The sequence below is a fragment of the Vulpes lagopus genome, chromosome 24, assembly GCF_018345385.1.
Source record: "Vulpes lagopus strain Blue_001 chromosome 24, ASM1834538v1, whole genome shotgun sequence".
Lineage (NCBI taxonomy): Eukaryota > Metazoa > Chordata > Mammalia > Carnivora > Canidae > Vulpes > Vulpes lagopus.
In genome coordinates this window covers 20,588,001-20,610,367 of record NC_054847.1, presented here as the reverse complement: position 1 = coordinate 20,610,367, position 22,367 = coordinate 20,588,001, and positions in this window count along the sequence as shown.

Below are 22,367 nucleotides of genomic sequence, written 5' to 3'. Positions count from 1 at the left end.
GTTTTCTATGTTTAAATGAGATATTATTTGTAAAATTTCTGTCACATAATAAGTCAATAAATACTAGTATTTTCACCCACTCCCTCTGATAATTTACTCCTCTTGTAATCACATTTTTCAAATAGATACATTTTAGCTTTCTTTTTTCTTGTTAATAAGAGGGTGAGAGTGGATTATCAATTGCCAATGGAAGATTCTATATCATTTACTTCTTTTAGAGGGGATGGGTTTGCATCACATCATTTACATTTGCTTCTTATGACTTCTAAAATGAATACCCATGTTCTACATTACCTTATTTAGCAATAATTTACCTAAAGTCAGGAATTAATATTATTACCTCTTTAAGATTTTCCAAACTGAGTATAAAATGATCCCAGACTCCAAGGAAATTTAGCATGTGTTGGTACCACCATCCATAGCAGTCCAGACAATCTTCTGCTGGATGGCTCTTATCTTTTCAAGTGGATGCAGTGACCCCATAAAGCAGGTGTAGTTGGTTTAACAGTTTTGAAAAATGGTTCGCCCTACCCAATAAGCTGTTGGGTGTGTGAGGATTTCAATAATCTAGCTCCAGGAAGTATTTTAAATAAAAACGGCCACTTTGAGTAATACTCATTGTTAGGTAGGGTGTGACCTACAAAAAATAAAAACATCAAAATTCATTTGGGGGAAAAAATTAAGATTCCTCTCACAGTCTCAAAGCTTTCTTCTCTAATCACAGTGCAGACACTATCAGTGAACAGAGAATCTTTGTATTATTTCCAAGTTTCTCCCATTGTCAGTCACTGTGACAAACTGCTGGCCAATCTGACACAATGATGAATCACTCCAGACATTGAGTTTTCACATAGCTGTCGAGGGTTCTCAGTGGACTCTGTTGTCTGGAAATGCTACAGACCAGCACTGGGTGCTCTGCTCATGAACAAAGCTGGGATTTGATAAAAAATAAACAGGTGCATTTTTAAGAAAGTGAGATATGTAATAAACATTTGCTTTCTTTTTATCATGTCTTCATGTTGCTATTGATTTGAATCCCTATTAAGCAAATCTTCACTTTCCAAACCCTTTCTTGTCTGTTCTCTGCTGAAATTAGATTTGAGAGTGCATTGGGAAGTTTAAATATTAAATTAATATCTTGTTTATTGTTTTTGTCTATAAAATGACATTGGGGTTCTCCTTACCCTTTATCCTTGAAATTTTAACAAACAACATAATTCTTTGCTAATAATTTTTTAACTGATTAGGTCTTACAAACCCAATGCTGTTGGAATTTATGATGGATTGATGCATCGTCCAATGCAAATGTACTTGTAATGTCTCCCTTAGTTTCCTGTTCGAGAGCTTGTCAATACACCAGTGCCTCAAATCCATTTTCTCGGTAAAAATGTTGCAGTTTTCTGATTATTATTCACAAAGGCAGCTTCCTGAGTTATTTCTGCTCCTGCACAATATTCATGATAGCAATTTGATACCTTAGCAGTTTCAAGGTTATCAAATGATTGAAAATCCTACTGCTTACTTCAAGGTGTAACATATACAACTGTGCTGTCATCCATTATAGCAGTATAATAGTTTTTCGTAATGCCTTTCATGAACTGCTGATTTAGAAGTGTAAGCCTAACTTCTGAAGGCACTTATCAGTCTCAGGCTGGGGAAGTGTTGCTTAACTGGAAAACATCAGTTCAGGACTCTCTGTACTACTTAGAAAAAAGAAACCAAGTTTCATTTCTCTTTTAGATAGTGCTAGAGTCCTACCCTCTGAAGTCATTAAAGTGTATTTGCAAGAAGAAACAAACAAACAAACAAAAGCCATGGTTCATCTGGTTCTCTGAAGGGCTAATGCTAATCAGCAATGAATCTTGGAAGGAAGTATTGAATTTTGCAGCTTGTGGAGATTAAGTTAGAAGTAAAGAATTACCGAGAGAGATGATAGAGATTTTGCTAAATTAAAAACATAGCAAAAGTCAAGCAAATTCATAGTAAAGCTGGGAAGTAAAACTAATCATTATTCAAAGTCCCCCTTTTAAGCTCGATCCACACATTGAATTTTGGTTTAGGGGTCTCTGGTTGGAGCAGAGGGTTGCTTGAGTAAGTTTAGATGGTGGCATCTGTTTAAGTAACAGATGTCTGTGTCACTGAGGTGCTATGTTCTCACTTTTTATATATGGGGAAATTGCTGCTGACAGAGTTTTATTGTCTTTATGCAAATGAAAATACCATATTCTTCTCCTGAAAGGGTTCCTCTTCCTGACACGAATCTACAACAATAAAGGACTTCAACCTCATTTTATATCTATATCTATATCAATATCAATATCTATATCAATATCTATATCTATCTATATCTATATCTATCTATCTCTATCTGATAAAATTTTTTATGAACTATCAATTATGCATGAAATGAGGTTTGGAATTGCAGGCATACTTGCTCTTCTTTAAAGAGGCCCCACTGAGTTGAATCAAATTGAGCAGGGTAAAAGGTGGTGCTGTTGGCTGGCCCCTCACCTGCTGTGGCACAGACCGAGGTGAGACCTGGAGAGGCACTAGCATTCCCACTGCCCGCCCCCCCCCCTCCCCGCCCTTAAGTAGCTCTAAGGGTTTGGGGCTGCCTTATAGAATGATTTTAACTTCATTCATTTGGTTGTCAGTTTTTAGAAACCTCTTTGCTCCTCTTATTTTTAGAAGAGATGTGGGAAAGTAGAGCCATCCAAAAACACCCTCCATATTGACACCTAAAATTAACCATCACAAATATTCTGGTGACAAGGTACAAAGTATACATAATGAACTGTTGCTTATAGAAATACAATGGTATCTTTAAGAGAAACACTTGTGCGATCGTTTGGGTTGCAAGCTGAACTACTAATTTCTTTCATAAATGTCATTTTTACTTAAAAGTACAAGAGAGAGAGAAACCATGCATATTCAGATGTGGGTATTTGGGAGACATTATGAAAATGAATATCTGTCACTCTGAGAAAAACAACTGCAAGTATTTGTTGTCAATGATAAAATTTAAACTTTCACTTAAAAATTTGTATCCATCACTATGAGCTTTGCAGCTTCCCAATATTTAAAGACTTTTCTAATAAGATTGGTGATATAATTAATAAATGTGATTTTTTATATTATATAATGAAATGTGTCAAAACTTGTAAAATTTCATACATCAGTGAACCGATCTTTTTCAGGTCACCAATGAATGATGTTGTAGAATCACACATGGTAAAAAGATTCATTCAAAGTGCAAGATAAGCTAATGGACTATAATGTAACAGAGTAAGAAAAGTTTGGGGATCCCTGGGTGGCGCAGGGATCCCTGGGTGGCGCAGCGGTTTGGCGCCTGCCTTTGGCCCGGGGCGCGATCTTGGAGACCCGGGATCGAATCCCACATCGGGCTCCCGGTGCATGGAGCCTGCTTCTCCCTCTGCCTATGTCTCTGCTTCTCTCTCTCTCTCTCACTGTGTGCCTATCATAAATAAATAAAATTTAAAAAAAAAAGAAAAGAAAAGTTTGTCAATAAGGTTTCAAATTCCACAAACAACTAACCTTTAAAAAACTACTACTTGTTGATTTTTGGTGTACTATCAGCAAAGAGTATTTACAATTATCTGGAAAGGCAATTAGAGTTCTCCTTACTTTTCTAACTACATACCTATTTGATGCCAGATTTTCTCCATATATTTCTGGGAAAAACAATATACAACAGATTGCAGAAGCAGATATGGGGCATCCAACTATTTTCTGTTAAGCCAAACATTAATGAGGTACACTCACAGAAGTCTCCAAAGACTAATTATTGAATCGACTGTCTTATTAAAAGAAGTCTAAAAGGCCTTTTGTCAAAATTATTTTCTTGTGGACAATTGTAGATATTAACATGATTTAAGAGCTTGTGAAGGGGTAACTGGATAGCTCGGTAGGTTAAGCATCTGCCTTTGGTTTGGGTCATGATCTCAGAGTCTTGGGATCAAGCCCCACATTAGGCTCTCTGCTCAGCAAGGTGTCTGCTTCTCCTTCTCCCTCTTTCTCTACACCCCTATACCTGGCTCATGCTCTCTCTCTCTCTGAAATAAGTAAATAAAATCTTAAAAAAAAAAAAAAAGAGCTCATGAAGAGTCTCACATTTTCCAAGAAGAATTGATTCTACATCCATGGAAATCATGTAAATGTGGTAGACCAAATATTCCTGGTTATCAGCAGCCTAATATCTCTGAGGTCAAATGAACATTAAGGCCGTATCTAGTTCATTAAGCCCCATCTGCATATTTCAGAACCTCGGCATTCCGTCTTCTGGGTCCTGGATTGCCCCCACAGCACCAGAGTTTCTGAAGCGATCAAAGTGTTTTCCATGTATGTTTGTGAATCAAGTAAGTCTAGCAGGAGCCTCTTGTCCTGCTTCATGTAGTTCAAGCCAGTGTTCATATTGTTCATTCTTTCCCTCAGGCCACTAAAAATCATATGGACTTAATGTCATTGTCATCAAGTTACATCAGTCACCACTTGCTCTGAGAAAGCTGGGAGAATGTCCTTTTTCCTAGGAAAAGGAAATGTAATGAGCCTCCTAGAAAAGACTATGAGCTATGAAATTTAGGATGAGAACTGCTGCTCATTTAAGGTGAGAGGGGAGGGAAACAAAGAGATGGTGGTTTCTGAGGAAAGTTGGATATTAGTGCAAGAGACCAGGTATAGGGTCTAGCTTATCATTTGGCAGAAGATGGGTAGTAGGAGGGGGAAGGAGATGAGGTAAGAAGCTGAGCTTCCACAAAGGGCATGGCTCTGTTAGAAATCCAGTGTGTGAAAATGTTCTGGTAATATAAAATTGGTCACAGAAAGATGTAGTTCCCATGACTTTGGATGTCTCTAAAGTATCTACAAAGCCACTCCAGCTAGAGGAGAGGATGATTCAGGGATCTATTGCTTCTCCTTTGTCAAGTCTTATCATTCCTGCTGACCTTGCTTTATATCAGAAACTAATAGAACAATGACTGTTTAGTGACTGACTCTCCCCAAGGAGAAGAGTTTTCTTAACTCAATGAAGTACATTTAATGTTGAAAATTTCAGAGGCAGTTTGAAGAGAGCAAGAATTTCAGAATTCCTAACACCCCAAAATAGCTGCAAACCCTTCTCACTCAGAGGTAATTGCCTGATCTGAAGTTTGAACCATTTTTCTCTATTTCTCCTACTTTCGGTTTTCTTCATTTCAAAAATCAATTTGGGGGAAAGAAAACCTCTGAAGATTAGGAATCTTATAATATGCTCCTTAAACACTCATGTGAACTGCTGGGACCCTTTAGCCCCTCTGACTAACCAAAAGTGTTTATGGATAATAAATTTGAATACTTCAGAAAACACAGCACTGGTTGTGAAAACAAGGATTACTTTAAATAAGGTTTTTATCATGACTCAAAATTATTTTGAATTATAAATGCTGTAATTTATCTCCACTGTTGTAGACTAATATGATTTGATAATCCTCAGAAATCAGTTTTCAGAGATTGTTATCAAACTCTAATGGGGATGTTTGAATTGAAGGAAGTAGAATATACCAAAAAGTCTCATAAAAATATGCACAGGTCAGTATTATAACTATAGTCGCTATGAAAGCAGGTGTGGAGCCTTCATCTAAAAATAGCAAAGTGCACATCATCTCTGTATGTTTATTTGTAGGAAAACTATTTATAGATGTCATTAGAATGGTCATCATTAGTCTCATGTTTCCCCAGATAACCTAGAAATGAGAAAAGGACAGCATGGCAGCCAAGTGGAATGCCAATTGAGACAGCTGGAGACTTAGTCACATATCTCAATGACCACAGTTGAATACCTAGAGACACATCAGATATCTGGGTATAGAGATACACAGAAAACTGTACTAACTCTCTCATCATCATCTTCATTCCACTCCATTCCTGTCTTCAAGAAAAATGTCCCCAAATCTTGCCTGGATATTATGAAGGCAGGAGGTCACAGAGTAGAGTAGAAAGCAAAGTGATGTGGAAGTGATGGTGAGAAAAAAGTAAGAGCCCATGACAGGGCAGTCATGGTAAGGGGTAGAGTAGGAGCAGAAAGCTCAGGGTCAGAGGGCAGGTGCTTACTTGGCTTCAATTGAACCTAGATCACAAGATGGGGCCTGAATGAACAGGCAAGTGTTTGGGAACCCTCTAGATCATGGAGAAAATAAATTTCTTCTGGTGAGCTGAAACCATTTGGTGGATAATGTATCTGGCACTCTGTATTAAAGCAAATTTTCAAGATAAATTTAGGTTGAGGGGGAGAAGGTTGTAATTCATTTGCAACATCTGCCATAGGTATGAAGAGGGTGATTGCAACCAGGAGTATTTATCACTCTGCTCCACGTGATTCTGAGGAGCCAGCTAAATGTGCGACTACCTCTTACTTCCACATTCTCAGGTTCTGAGGGCACCTTGATGCTTGGTGACATTGCCTGCTGTAAGAGATTGGCATGTATATGACAATTCCTGGCAGGGGCACTTCTATCTATTCTTGTCCTTCCATTTCTAGAAGACATGAGGAATTCAAGTCTTTATGTTCATTATTCTCACAATCCTCTCCACTGGTCATGATCCCAGAATAATTTTCCTAAAACTCTGCCAGAAATGCCTTCCATCAGTCTCTGTATTCTCCCAAATGAATGACAAAGACAAAAACTAAGCTATTTGTAAGGGAGAGAGGTTTCGATGGGACTATTCCCCTGGGCCACTTAGATCCTATAATAGTTCAAATGAAATGACAGCCAAATAACTTCTTTATTTGTTGCCTTCCCTTGACTAGCCACCAGAATGTGAACAGTTTTTCAGGAAACCCAAGTTAAAAATTGCTTGTTCCCTCTATTTATATTGCATTTTAATGTAATTGGTTGCTTTCCCCCATTTGTTTCAGGGTGGTGACACAGCTCTGGGGGCCTGGTGATGATGAAGTGAATGAGGAGGGAGAGAGAAAGAGAGCACACACATGAAAAACCCCATCAGCAATACTTTCTCTTATTTATAGTGACAACCCCAAGCAAAATATAAAAATATATTTAGGGAGATGACAGCTTTGTTGCTTCTTGATCACAAACCAGCACTTAGGAGTTCACTTTTGTGAGCAGATAAAAAGGGCTGCATCTTGATAAAGCAGGGTGAGGAAAAAAGAGAGGGAGAAACCAGGAGAAGGACAATCTGTCCTAGACAAAACCAGTATAAGGACTAATATGCTAAATGGAAGAGAGATTCTCGGTTATTGCCTGTGGATGTTCTGGACTGCAGGTGGATAAAAACCTCTTCCCATCCACGAAAGAGATGCCAGGAAGGTGAAAAGCCTTTAGATTTGCCTCCTAGTAGTAGGATTTATATTTGATAAAACAGTGTTCAGTTTACCTCGTGTCAAAACAAGAAAGGAGGAAAAAGTGTGCATGAAAATATTTGAGGCAGGGTGCCTGGGTGGCTCAGTCAGTTAAGTCATGGTCCTGGGGTCCTGGGATTGAGCTCCCTGCTCAACAAGGAGCCTGCCTCTCCCTCTTCCTCTGCCCCTCTCCCTGCTCCTGCTTGCTTGCTCTCTCTCCCTTTCTCTCACATAAATAATTTAAAAAAAAAATTAAGCCATTACTTATTCCTGTGTTAAGTAGAGGTGGTTGGCAACTCATAAATGGGTCTGTGTTTCAACAATTCAATACAAATGTGCTCTCTGCTAAGTCTCGGCAGTATAATGATAAAAAAGACACAGACTTTGCTCACAAGAAACTTGCCGCAATGGAACCAAAAATTTATTTGGAAGTTGATTTGAAACTTATAATGCCTTCTCCATAGAGATAAATATATTAAAAACGGTAGTTGGTTTTCAGTTTCCAATCCCTTTGTTCTGGAATATTACTCCAATAAGGCTATTTCAAATGTTCTTTCACTAGCACTGTTACCATTCTTTTCTATGGTGGGAAAAATCTTTTTTAAGTTCCAGTGTAGGGCACAGGAAGTACTTTTCTGAAAGAACCTATTCAAACACCTGACTTCCCTGGTGTGAAGTCACTTGAAAAGAGAAAAGAGCTTGGGAAGAAGTGAAGGGCAGAAGGCTCCCTGCCTGCAGAGATATCAACAGTAACCCCTTGCTCCATGAATGAACACCTGATAGTTCCAGTTCTAACTTTAGTTGATGATATTTCATCATTGCTTTGGACACATTTCTCTGGTTCTGTCCTTCTTATCCATGCCCACTGGTTCACCTAACCTAACTAATTTTTGAGAGCACATGCCATTTTACATAAATGTCCTTTCCCACTCAGGACCATACTCCAATACCTCCAGCCCAGCCTTGTTTCTGTTCTTGATTCATCTCCTCTTGCTGTCTCAGAATTTCCACCCTGGCTGACTCTTACTCTGAATACCTAATCACTATGAGTCTGCCTTTACCCATCTTAGCTTACCTTGGTCATGACTGAGGCGTCTTCATTGATATGTGGTTCTGCCTTCCGGAAATCATTCCATTACTACCCTCCCTGACTCTTACATACATAAATGAAGAAAAGAAACCACAGGAGTATGAAGTATGAAGGAGTATGAGAAGTGAAAAGGGAGATATTTATGAGCTCTGGTTAGCTCATTACTAACTATATAATTATTTAAGGGAATTACCCTTCTAAGTCAGACCATGCACTCACCCCCACCAACCCAGCCAGTTGATTTGAAATGAGATTCTTTGGTTGATATTGGGGTGGATCACTAAATCCTCGGGGATCCCTGGGTGGCGCAGCGGTTTGGCGCCTGCCTTTGGCCCAGGGCGCGATCCTGGAGACCCGGGATCGAATCCCACGTTGGGCTCCCGGTGCATGGAGCCTGCTTCTCCCTCTGCCTGTGTCTCTGCCTCTCTCTCTCTCTCTCTGTGACTATCATAAATAAATAAAAATTAAAAAAAAATCCTCAACTACCTTTCTGAATAAGGCTTTTGTCATTAGTATTAATTTATGGGTTTGGTGGTAGTGGTTCTCTCACATTTGCTCTATTAGAATCATCTCAGAGCTTTCAGAGATCCTGAACTCCAGACTGAATGTCATATCAATTAAATACAAATCCCCAGTAGTAGAATATAGTTTTCCTTTTGAGAACCAATGGCTAAGCAGAAGGAATAGCAAGAATGGAAACATTGTGGAGATGGAATTATGTGGACTGTCAGAAGGACTGAGTTCAAGATGTCTGCATCTCAATGACTTTGTTCCTTTAATAAGTCATTGCACCTCTCACAGACTTGTTTTCATTAGTTATAAAGTGGAGTTAATTAAAACTGCTCAGACTAGCCCTCAGATTCTGAGAAACATGATCATGGTCTTTTGGATGATCATAGTCTTTTGGATGATCATGGTCTTTTGTGGTTTGGGAAGTACTTTTTGAATATAACATACAGTTTGAATGCAAAGTATTATTAATAGAGCATTATAATATGGCAGGGCAGATTTTCAGAATCTCTAATCTCTCACTCTGCTCAGTCAACATTGGCAAACTTGGAAGCTACATGAAGCATGATTGGCACACTCTCTCCAATTCCATTTTTGGCCACTCTCTCCTCTCTTGGTACTTATGGTTTGATTCCTAGTGTCATTCACTAACTGCCTAGATCCTAGACATGGTAGCTATTTGGTCTGTTTTCAACATGTTCAGGATGATGAGAAGAAGAAGGTGCTTTGGGGAGCCAAAAACTAACCTTTAATCCAGAATTTGGTTACTAGAAAAGTGTACTATGTTTACTAGGATTTCAAGAACAAAAGTACTGTTCTATTTACTAGAATTACTCTGTTATTTCCAGTATAGATACTATTTTCTTTCTTTCTGACTAGAAGCATAATCTTCATGCTTCTTTCTATCACCTTCTTTCTCCATCTTGGCTTCTTCTGAAATTGCTTAATATCTTGATGTGATTCTTACATGTTTTAATGTGTATAGCTTTTGTTGAATCTTTTCATGCAGAGACTAATTACTGTATTTCTGATTTTGACTGTGGCCCTAGCTTCTACTTTTGACAACTATTTTGCTGGCATGTTGGTTCTGGACTCACACTACCTCTAAACCATGATTAGCACAGGGATAATATTCTTTTCCTCTAATATATCTGTATTATTTCTGCTCTGATATTGTTCAATTATTATCAAATCTTTGTTCCTTTATCTACTAAGATATTTAATGAGCTGCTACAGGATGATAATAATGATATGGATTTTTACTATGGACACTTGGATGTATCACACTATAAACCAAAGGAATGATTGTCTAAAAGGGAAAAATCAGGCATGCTGGGAACCAAATCAAACCACATGAGAGTTTATAAAGTCTGTGTCTGTATAGAAATGGCTCATCACTTGAACCCTTTGTTCCCTCTCTTACACATTTTCCTCTACACACTTCCTGAGTGCCTCATTTCCCCTCAATTCTTCCCCCAATACATGAGGTAAACTGAGAACATACATGGGCAATATTTACTTTCTTGGAAATAAGTAGAACAACACCAATACTACCTAAACAAGAACTGAAACCAAATATACACTATTTAGTTATAACTTAATGAAAACTTTAAAAGACTTGTAAAGAAAACTATATATATATATATATATATATATATATATATTTTAATATTTTATTTATTTATTTATGAGAGACACAGAGAGAGAGGCAAAGATCTAGAGGAGGGGGAAGCAGGCTTCCTGCGGGAAACCTGATGCAGGACTCAATCTTAGGACTCTGGGATCCTGACCTGAGCTAAAGGCAGATGCTTAACCACTAAACCACACAGGAGCCCCCAAAACTAGACATCTTAATTGTAGCACCTGATACAAATTTTAAAATGAACAGAGAAATATAGTATTCACTCTGTGACATAAGACTGAAATTGTAAAAAATATAAAATCCTACCAAGTTAATTTATAAGTTCAGTGTAATCTTAACAAAAATTATAAGTTTGAGTTGTTATAACTTAAAGACTCTAAATTTCATCTGAGTGAACAATCAAGTAAAGATAGCCAGTGCTATTTTTAAAAAGAAGAATAACAACGAGGAACTCACTTAGCTTGATCACAAACCATGCAGTAATTCCTTAATAATTTGAAATAGGATGGTGTTGGTGCAAGATTCAACCAATAGATCAGACCAGAACAAAGTGAACACCCTACTGACAGATATTAGTCTATGGAGCATTTAGTATATGGGAGCTCATAGCATAAATGAACAAATAATTCTTGGTCAGACATGGAGATGGGAAACAAGTAAGGACCCAGTTTATGTACCAAAAAACTCCAGGTAGATTAAGAATTAAAGTAAATAAAATCTTATCAGAACTAGGGGGAAAAAAAGAATATCTATAGCTGTCTGATTTAAATATGAGGAAGAACTTTCTAAGCATAATAGCTGTGAAGCAAAGCACAATAAATTTGACTACTTAAAAATATAAAGTTCTGTGTCATATATAAATTTAAAGACAAAAGATACATTGGGAATATATTTGAAACATTCATGATAAATGATAGGAGTCATCAATCTATAATATGCTCATACAAATTGATAAAATTAAAAAATCCTAAGACCAATAGAAAAATGGTCAAAATAACATAGCAAGCAATTTTTATGAAAAGGAATACAAATGTCCAATAAATACACAACACATGCTCAGCTTCACCAATAATCCAAGCGTTAAGCAATAGGAAACTATTTCTTACACATAAGAGTGCAAAAGATAAAAACAAAATCTCATTTTTTTTGAATAGTTAGTATGTACCAGGCTTTTCCCTGGATGCAGGGATACACTGGTGAACAAGAACAGGAGGTTTTGGGTATCTTGGAATGTATCACTAAGGAAAAGAATATGTAGAGCAAGAGCAAATACAGTAAACAATACAATGCCGGACTTCACTAAGTGCTAAGGAGAAAAAAAAAAAAAAGAGTATCTTGGTGGAGAATCAGGGTTTGTAGAGTGATTGTGGAAGGGCTTTATTAGAGTGGTTAAAGAAAATTGCCAGAATGAGAGATAATTTACACACATATACACACACATATATATCTGTATAATATACAGTCAGCTCTAGTAATTATGGAGGCTGAAAAGTCCTAAGATATGTAGTCAGCTGGAGACCCAGGAGAGAGAAGCGTCAATCTCATTCAGAAACATCCTTACATGCACACCCAGAATAATGTTTGATCAAATGCCAGGGCATCCTGTGATCCCCAATCCAGTTGTCACATGCAAATAACCATCATAACCAGTGAGATTAGAGAGTGATGAGCAATGGGGAGAGTGGCATAAAATGAGATTAGAGAATAATGCTGGAGTCAGATCATTCAGGGATTTATAAGCAATGATGTAGAATAGATCATGAGCAATATGGGATCATTTAAAATCCTATTGGAAGGCGCTGTTGGGAGGAGGTCATTGAGAGAACATGACCACTGCCCATTGACCCATGAACTGGACCCCTTCAATGGGAGGCTCCTCACCTTGGCCCTCATCCTTGGAAGGTATGATCCACTCACCATTCCCATTATAGGAGCCATTTTAAGGATGTAGCCTTGAGAGAATAATGCATTATTTAGATCATCTGGATAGTTCATGTGCCTGAACCCCATTAAGGCCTTGATATAAACTCTAAGGATTCTGAGGGATGGGTATGGTGATCTAAATGTCTTGTGACTGTCCAAGACAAGCCTTGTAGACATGTTCCCTTTGCTTATTAAAATAGTCATCTAATAACTTGAGTGATTTGCCTTTTTCTTTGGTCTCTCCCTGCCCTCCACACATAAGGGCCAGTTTTGAGTTTTACCCAAGGGACTTCCAATGTTGTGAACCAACAAGCACTCAGAGGAAGTAGAACTAAACTGGCCATAGGTAGATTGCTCAGGATTATATGGATAGAGGGGTGGAGAAGAACATAGCATCTATCTGAACAATAAGATCGTGACTTAAAGCAGATTTCTATTATAACTGATATGAAAGCCTTTTGTTCCTTCAGTTATTCCATCATTGTTAAGGATTAGAACTGAGCTAACTTTTCCTAATAGCACTTTTATTTTAACTAGCATTTTATTTATTTTTTAGTTTTTTAAAAGATTTATTTATTTATTTATGAAAGAGAGAGAGAGAGAGAGAGAGAGAGAGAGGCAGAGACACAGGAGGAGGGAGAAGCAGGCTCCATGCCAGGAGCCTGACGTGGGACTCGATCCAGGACTCCAGGATTGCACCCTGGGCCAAAGGCAGGCGCCAAACCACTGGGACACCCAGGGATCCCCTTAACTAACATTTTAGACAAGTTAGGTATAATCAATGTGAATGAGAATCTGAGTTTTTCCTTTATCATACTACCTTATGTTTAATAGCATAAGGAACTCAGGAATAGTTCCAGAAAATTGAAACATCATCTAAATGAAAAGTATCAAAAATTGTTTGCACTTTAAAATTAACAATAAAAAATGTAACCATAAAAAGCAAATGGACAATAATGTTCAATCCTATCAGCCTTATGAGGCTAATGATGAGTGCGACTGGACTGATCATAATTTTTTAAAAAAATAAAATATTATTGTGAAAGAGTAAACACAAATCTGAAATCTTAGCAATGCAATATAAATGAACAAAAAAATTCCGTTAGATTTCAATGTTTGGTCTATTTAATTTTATTGCAGCTAAACTCATCTCTTCCCTGTGAGCAGATTGCAACATAAATTGATATTTATGACATTTTATAACTGTTCACAGCTCAGTGTTAAGAAAACATCTGAAAATGCTTTTTATTTATTCCTTTTAAGATAGGTAAGAAAGAAGTGAGGTTCTCTGTTGTGCCTTTGTTGTGTTTTGCTTTTTTGCTTCTCTTATTTTCTTGTTATATGCTACAGTTTAACTGACTGAGAGAAAAAAAAATTATTTCCTATTCAACACACATACTAAGCCCACATTCAACCATTATGGCTCCTTCTACTCCTTTTTCCCCTTAACATTTGAAATGCGCACCTCGTCGAAATCCAATCTGGATCAGCTCAGCTGTTGCTTTCTCTACATTCTCCCCCTTCTGCTATTGGAAGGTGCCCCGTGTATCCTGAGTTCAGAATCTTCAACTCCCTCTGGGCTTCTAATGCTGTAAATTGTGGAGGCCGAGAAAATTAAGGCCATTCCACCTCAAGTTTAGCGTTAGCACAAGTATAGCCATCTCAGGCCCCTGTGAATAAAAGCTGAACTTTACAGGGAAAACCGCAGAACACCCTTGACAGAGAGTCCCATATCAGAATGAGAACAGAGCTTAATGACAGAAAGTCCCACATCAGAATGAAAACAGAGCCCAGCAAGCCCATGACAGAGACAGAAAGTCCCGTATTGGAATGAAAACAGAGTTTAAGAAATTCCTCCACCCCTTCTGAAAATCCCCTAGACCAGCCCATAAAAACCCAGCTGTAACCCCCCTCCGGGACCAAGTCCCTGCTGTGTCGGGTATACTTGGACCCAAGCTCGAGGTTGCTAATAAACCCCCGTGTGCTTGCATTGGTGTCGGCTCCTTGGTGGTTTTCTCGGATTCGCAGTCTTGAGCACAACATAAATAATACTGAACATTCTTCATCAGCGTCTCATCTTTCCCATGCCATTTCCCTCAAGACCCCAGCTCAGCACCCTGCCTCACACGTTGTCTTAGGCATAGAAAACCGATGTCTTCCTAAGTGTCCTCATTTTTGTTTTTCATTTCTCCCTATCCACTCGGTCTTAACACTCACCCACTTATCTCCACAGCCTCTCATCCTTGCTACACCTCACACCCCAGTGTGGAAGCAGTTCTTGGGTCATCTGGGCTACTTTCCCTGCCTCTGCCCTGGTGTCTGCTACCTGCCAGCCCAGCTAGATGCAAACAGACACACTTCCCCAGTCATCTCCTTTTCCATTCTGTCATCTTCAGCCACTTCTCTGAACATACAATTTCTTTCATTTAAAATAAATAAATAACAGTAGGGCATCTGGATAGTCCAGTCGGTTAAGCATCTGACTCTTGATATCTTCTCTGGTCATGATCTCAGGGTTGTGGGATCAAGGCCCTCACAGGGCTCCTCACTCAGCTCGGAGTCTGCTGGAGATTCTCTCCTTCTCCCTCTACCCCTTGCCCTACTCACATGCACTCTCTCTAAATAAATAAATAAAATCTTAAAAAAAGTTAACAACTACAACAAAGCCCAAACATACACATTTTCTTACTATTAAGCAATATCTCTTTCTTTTCACAGACAAGCTTCTTAGAAGAGAAAACCCACTCTGAATATCACCCTTTCCAGAGACCTCTCCTTGCTATTATCTGGGCCTCCTTACTATTTCACCAAATTGCTCTTACCAGCGTCATTAATGCTGTTCCACTGAACAACCTTTATCAGTCTGTGACATATAGACATTTAAAGAGTTAAAGGAGGAATAGGAGACTACACAGGTTATTGAGAAGGATCTTCCAGAGTAGTAGGAGGAAAGCCATGGGCCAGTGTTACATAAAACTCAAAGGAAATAATGTTAGCAAAGAGAAAGCAAGCAACATTATCCATGGCAGCAAAATGATTTTAAAAAAATAAGAATTGAGATCTGTTCAATGGAATAGTATTAATGTATAGAACTGTTGGATCACTATGTTGTATCCAAAACTAACATGACTCTGTATGTTAACTACACTGAAACTAAACCCCTTATCTTCACATTTACAAACTCTCTGTTGACTCTGTTTCCATGTAGCAATTTTCTTATCACTTCTAAGGACTAGCTATAATCATTGCTAACTTTTTCAGGTCCAGAACCTTACAACTCAGTGATCATATGATATAATGTCCTGATTTGGGCTCTTTTAAGAGTGAAAGGGGACACTAATAACTTCATTGTGATAACAAAAAATAGACTAGGACTCTCCTTAGCAAACCAAGTCATATGATTACTTTATTTAAAACCAACTGTCATTCTCAAAAAATTTAACATACAGTTACCATATGAACTGACAATGACATTCTCAGGTGGCATTTTTATGTTCACATAAAACTTTTTTTATAAATGTTCATAGTAGCATTTTGCATAATGGCCAAAAAGTGAAAGAAACCCAAATGTTACCAACTGATGAATGGATAAACAAAATGTGGTATATCCAGACAATGGGATATTATTCAACCACAAAGAGTAATGGACTGCTGATATATGCTGCAATATGGGTAACCTCAAAAGCATTATGTTCGGTTAAAGAAGCAGACACAAAGATTATATGATCCTGTTTATATTAAATGTCCATAGTAGTTAAATTCATAGAGACAGGAAATATATTTGTTGTTTCCTAGGGGCTTGGGGAAGGGAGTGACTGGTAATAGGTATGGGGTTTCTTTGTGATAATGAAAATGTTCCAGAATTAGGTAGTGGTAATGGTTATACCACTTTGCGAATATACTAAAAAGTACTGAACTGTCCACTTGAAAAGGGTGAATTTTATTTGAGTTTTAATTTTTTATCTTTTATTTTTAAATTTTAATTCCAGTGTAGTTAATGTACAGTATTATATTAGTTTCAGATGCACAATATAGTTATTCAACAATTCTTATACATTACTAGGGTGCTTCTCATGGTAAGTGTACTGTTAACGCCTTCATCTATTTCACTCATCCCCTTCATCTACCTCCCCTCTGGGAACCATCAGAATATCTCTATGGTAAAGAGTCTGTTTCCTGGTTTGTTTTTCTCTCTTTTCCTCTGTTTATTTGTTCTGTTTCTTAAATTTCACAAATGAATGAAATCATGTGATATTTGTCTTTCTCTGACTTATTTCACTTAGCATTATACTCTTTAGCTTCATCCATGTTGTTGCAAGTGGCAAGATTTCATTATTTTTTAATAGCTGAACTATGTATATGTAGTTATATATAATTATATATAGTTATATATCACATCTTTATTGATGGACATTTGGGCTGCTTCCACATCTTGTTTATTGTAAATAATGCTGCAATAAACATAGGAATGCATATATCCTTTTGAATTATTGTTGTTGTATTCTTTGGGTAAATAACCAGTAGTGGGATTATTGGGTTATAGGGTAGTTCTATTTTTAACTTTTTGAGGAATTTCCACATTGTCTTCCACAGTGGCTGTACCAGTTTGCTTCCCCACCAACAGCACGAGAGGATTCCTTTTTCTCTACATCCTTGCCAGCACTTCTTATTTCTTGTGTTTTGATTTAAGCCATTCTGTTAGGTGTGAGGTGATAACTCGTTGCATTTCCCTGATGAAGAGTCATATTGAGCATCTTTTTATATGTCTGTTCCCCATTTATATGTCTTCTTTGGAGAAATGTCTGTTCATGTCTTCTGCCCAGTTTTTAATTGGATTATTTGCTTTTTTGGTGTTGAGTTATATAAGTTTTTTACGTACTTTGGATACTACCCATTATCAGATATGTCATTTGCAAATATCACCTCCCATTCAGTAGGTTGCCTTTTAGTTTGTTGATTGTTTCCTTCACTGTGCAGAAGGTTTTTATTTTTATGTACTCCCAATAGTTCATTTTTGGTTTTGTTTCCCTTGCCTTAGGAGACATACCTAGAAAGATGTTGCTATGGTTAATATCACGGAAATTACCATTTGCACTCTCTTCTAGGATTTTCTTGGTTTTAGGTCTTGCACTCAGGTCCTTAATCCATTTTGAGTTTATTTTTGTGCATGGTTTAAGAACGTGGTGCAGTTTCATTCTTTTGCTGTCCAGTCTCTCAGTACCATTAGTTGAAAGACTGTCTTTTTCCCATTGAATATTCTTGCCTCTTGTGTCAAAGAATAATTGACCATAGAGTTGAGGGTTTATTTCTGAGCTTTTTATTCTACTTCATTGATCTATGTAATTTTTTTGTGCCAGTACCATTCTGTTTTGACTACTACAACTTTGTAAAATAACTTGAAGACTGGAATTGTGATACCTCCAGTTTTGTTTTTCTTTGCTTTGGCTATTGGGGTCTTTCGTGGTTGCATACAAGTTTTAAAATAGCTTTTTCTAGTTCTTTGAAAGCTGCCATTGGTATTTTGATAGTGACTAATTTAAATATGTAGATTGCTTTGGGTAGTATAAGCATTTTAACAATATTCATTCTTCCCATCCATGAGCATGAAATGTCTTCCATTTCTTTGTACTGTCTTCAGTTTTCTTTCATCAATGTTCTATAGTTTTTTTTTAATTTTCTGATATTTAAATATGACTTATTTTATTGAGGTAAATTCATGTAAAATAAAATTCACCATTTTGAACAAAGTGTACAATTTTGTGGCACTTCATACACCCACAGAATTGTACAATCATCACCTCCATCTAAAATTTTTTGGTTTTGTTCTATAATTTTTAGAGTACAGGTCTACTACAGTACCTACAGTCTCACCTCCCTCTAATTCATGCTCACATAGCCAAGAGATTACTCTAAAACAATATCATTCCTTTGCTTATACTTTTACACAGAGGCTTCCCATAGAATTCAAATTTTTGACCACAATATAGAGGCTCTTCATAATCTGATCTCTGGGTAGATTTCAACCCCAACTATTGTGTTTACCCTCATACCCTCCAACAACAGCTGCTTTAAAGTTCCCATAAAGTTCCCTGCTGTCTTTTTTGGACTACAGCCTTTGTCTGATTAACTCATACTAATGTTTCATGGACTCAACTCAGAAATCACCTCCTTAAAGGAACATTTATTGACATCTTCCTAACACCATCTCCTCCCATTCTGTGTTAGATGCCTCTTTGGTGAACTCTATCGCAGCAGTTCCTTTCTGTATTATAATTGTCTCTTCTCTTTATTCCCCCAAAGTATTGTATGTAAATTCTAGAACACCAGCATGGTATTTATCTGCATTCTGAGCTACTACTACCATGATGTCTGGCATATAACAGTTTCTCCAAAATGTCTATGGAATGAAGAAAGGAAAAATTAGAGTCAATAATAGTTGTCTATGGTCTATCCAGACAGGGACCAGCAAATGTTCGTACATAATATATATCAGGATGTTTCAAGACAACCATTCTTGATCTTTTTGGATAATTTGTTTATTTGACTCTTTCCTACTCCTAAATATACTTTATGGCATATCTTTGATTTTTGCAACTAAAACAGTTGTGATTTATTTAAGATTTAATTCATAGACACGTCGTCAGTAGGACTACTCTTTTTTTAAAAAGATTTTATTTATTTATTCATGAAAGACACACAAGAGAGAGGGAGGCAGAGACACAGGCAGAGGGAGAAGCCTGCTCCATGCAAGGAGCTCGATGTGGGACTTGAACTTGGGAATCCGGGATCATGCCCTGAGCCAAAGGCAGACGCCCAACCACTAAGCCACCCAGGCATCCCAGCTCTTTGAAGAGCTTTTCAGATTCTGGAGTTAGGTGATTTTGAGCCATGCTTACTATCTTATGTACAATTAGCTAAGGGGGAGGAGGTATATACTCTGGTGTCCATTAGACCCACATTGGATCTCTGCCCCTTCTCTTTACCTTTCTGAGTCTCAGTTTCCTCCTTTGCAATAAGTTTGCCTGGAGCAATGTTCTAAGATGGCCTTTTGCAGATGAACAATGATTGCTAGTTAGGTATTATATTGTGACTCTCCTTGTTTAGGCAGCTGCTCAGCATAATGAATTGACGAGCTGAACAAAACCAATCGTTGCATTTGACAAACTACGTCTTGCCCTACTCTCTGAAGTCTGCTCCTTCTTCCTTACATCCTGTGTCCTCACCTTCTCTGACTACTCTATCTAAATTTGTTTTCACTATGCCTACTTCCACTCCCTCCAGCTCACAGGTCCCTGTCCCCACTCCAGGTCCTCTTTTGTCATCACAACTCTTCAGTTCTTTCGTGGTGTTGATCACCATTTGTAATTCTAGAGTGTAAGTCTCATAACTGTGTTATTCAGCATGATAGCTCCTGGGCCTCACCCAGAGTCCAGAAGAGAGCTATTGGGCAATCAATCAATATCTGATGAATAGATAAATTATACCATATTTTGATCAATTTGAGCAACCAATTTGTATAGAATTTTTGGGGAGTTGTTTAACTTCAGTGAGATTCCTGGAAACTGTTTCTGCCCTCCTAATGTGAGAAAGACACATTTGTCATCAAATGGATCAATTCCAGGTACTAGGAGGTCACGATCTCAGAGACTTCCCCTCTGCTCCCCGACTCCCAAGGGCTTCAGCACTGAAGAATATTGGAAATCATGTCAAAGGAGGTTCCATTCTTGCAGAACAATCTGTAAGTCTGGATCATCTTCAAAAGTTCTTAGCAACGCACGAACAGAGAACATCTAGAAAAATAGTTTCTCAAACAAAGCTTCTGTCAAAGAAAGGAATATAATGAATACAAAATCTATTGGTCATGCCTTAAAATGAGCATCACAACCTAGCTACCCGCATCTTGCCAGATGCTGAGGGAGCATGCCACAATGCGTTAGAACACTGATCATGCCCCGCAGTCACTTCCAAGCTGGCTGGAGAAGCCGAGACTGACATCCTTGAAATCTGGAGAGAATACAAGTCCACATAAATTATGGGCTAAGGCGTGTTTTACAGAGGACTGCTAAAGTTACTGTAACTTTAGTGCAAACACCCAAGGAGAGGGAAGATCATTGAAAGCTGAAAGCTTCCCCGACTGGGGCTTGAGCAAAGGGTCAAGAATGAGGAGGGGAGGCCAGCAGGAGGGTCTGATATAAGAGTAGCTCCCTGCTGGTGCTAGGCTTGCCCTTCACAAAGGGCGGCGGGCGCGGGCAGTGGGCGGCAGGGCCCTCCCGAGCTGGCACACGTTGCCCCCCCACCTGCAAAAGCTGTGGCTTCCCGGCCACTTCTCTGTGGACTCCTGCCTTCTCCCGAGCAAAGCAAAACTAAATCAACACGACTATAATAACTGCCACGAAAGGATGCAATAGATTCTCTACCCACAAGATTGGCAGCAAGTGGAGATTCCACGCTTCTGCCAAAGGAAACATAAGGACAAGCGTTTATAAAAATGGGGCTGGCTAAATAGTTGTTATTTCTGATAAAGGACGAAATGCTGAAACAAATGACAGCAGGACACGCAGCATGTCTGTCTGGGAGTATGTGAGTGTGGGGTGTGTTCATGCGTGGTGTGTGTGACTATGTATGTGTATGTTCAACTTGTATGTGTGGTATATGGTGTGTACGCATGTGCACTGTATGGTGTATATGCCTGCGTGTGTGTGTGTGTGTGTGTGTAGAGCACATGTTTCTCTCCCTCCCGGGGCACCTGCTAGACTATTCTTGTTTTATGGCTCACTGAAGGAGGTTTGGGGTTCAATACCCTTCTTCCTTTACCCCTTCCAGCCCACTTGGCATCCCATCCCCCTTATGACCAGTGCCCACCTTCGGGGACCCTCCCTCTCACTGGTTTCCTTTGCAGGGGCAGGAGGTGAGCCGTGCCCCGCCCCTGAAAGCCAGGAAAGCAGAGGAAGTGACTTTGATGGATCACATTGTACTGGAGGCCCGGCACTAGCAGATTAGAAAGGCTGCAGCTCCTGCGCGTGGGCCTCCATCCTGGGGTTGTTCTGATGAGATAATTTTTCTCATTAACCTTGATAACTCTCTGCTGATATATGGATCTGTTTGCACTAACATAGAACTTTATCTTTTTTTTTTTTTTTTGTCCATCTACACTTTCCAGGGAGGAGAGTGCAGAGCCTGGTGGCTCAGCCCTCTAGTAGTCCAGGTTGCTAGCATGGGGGTGCCCAGGGTGGACCTCGAGGGAGGAACACAACAGGAACGCAAGGGTGCCTGTCTTTGGCTTTTCGTAGCTATTAAACTCTCAACAAATACAGCAGAAGGTGGAGGGAGTGAGAGGTTCAGAGATGGAAGTATCCCGCGTGGGGAGGTGCGGCAAGTCTGCTCCCAGTCCTGCTCATAAGCATTACGTGCATGGCCTAGATTTAGCCTGCAGCAAAGCCCAGCCAGCTGCTCTGGCTCTTTCCCATTGCCCCCTTAGCTCAGACACTCTAGCCTCTGCCCCAGTTGTTCCTGCGCTGTGAAGCAGTGTGGCACATTCATAATCCTTATTTAGGGTGTGTTTTCCAGAACTCTTTCTCTTCTCCACAGACAGCATGAATTTCTGTATTATGTAGACACTTCACTTACAGTATTGAAGTCTCTTCCCTTGGTAGGCTGTGAGCACTTTGAGATACAGGCTCTTTTTCATCTCTGTTTCCTCAGTATTTTTTTTAATTTTTTTTTTTAATTTATTTATGATAGTCACAGAGAGAGAGAGAGGCAGAGACACAGGCAGAGGGAGAAGCAGGCTCCATGCACTGGGAGCCTGACGTGGGATTTGATCCCGGGTCTCCAGGATCGCGCCCCGG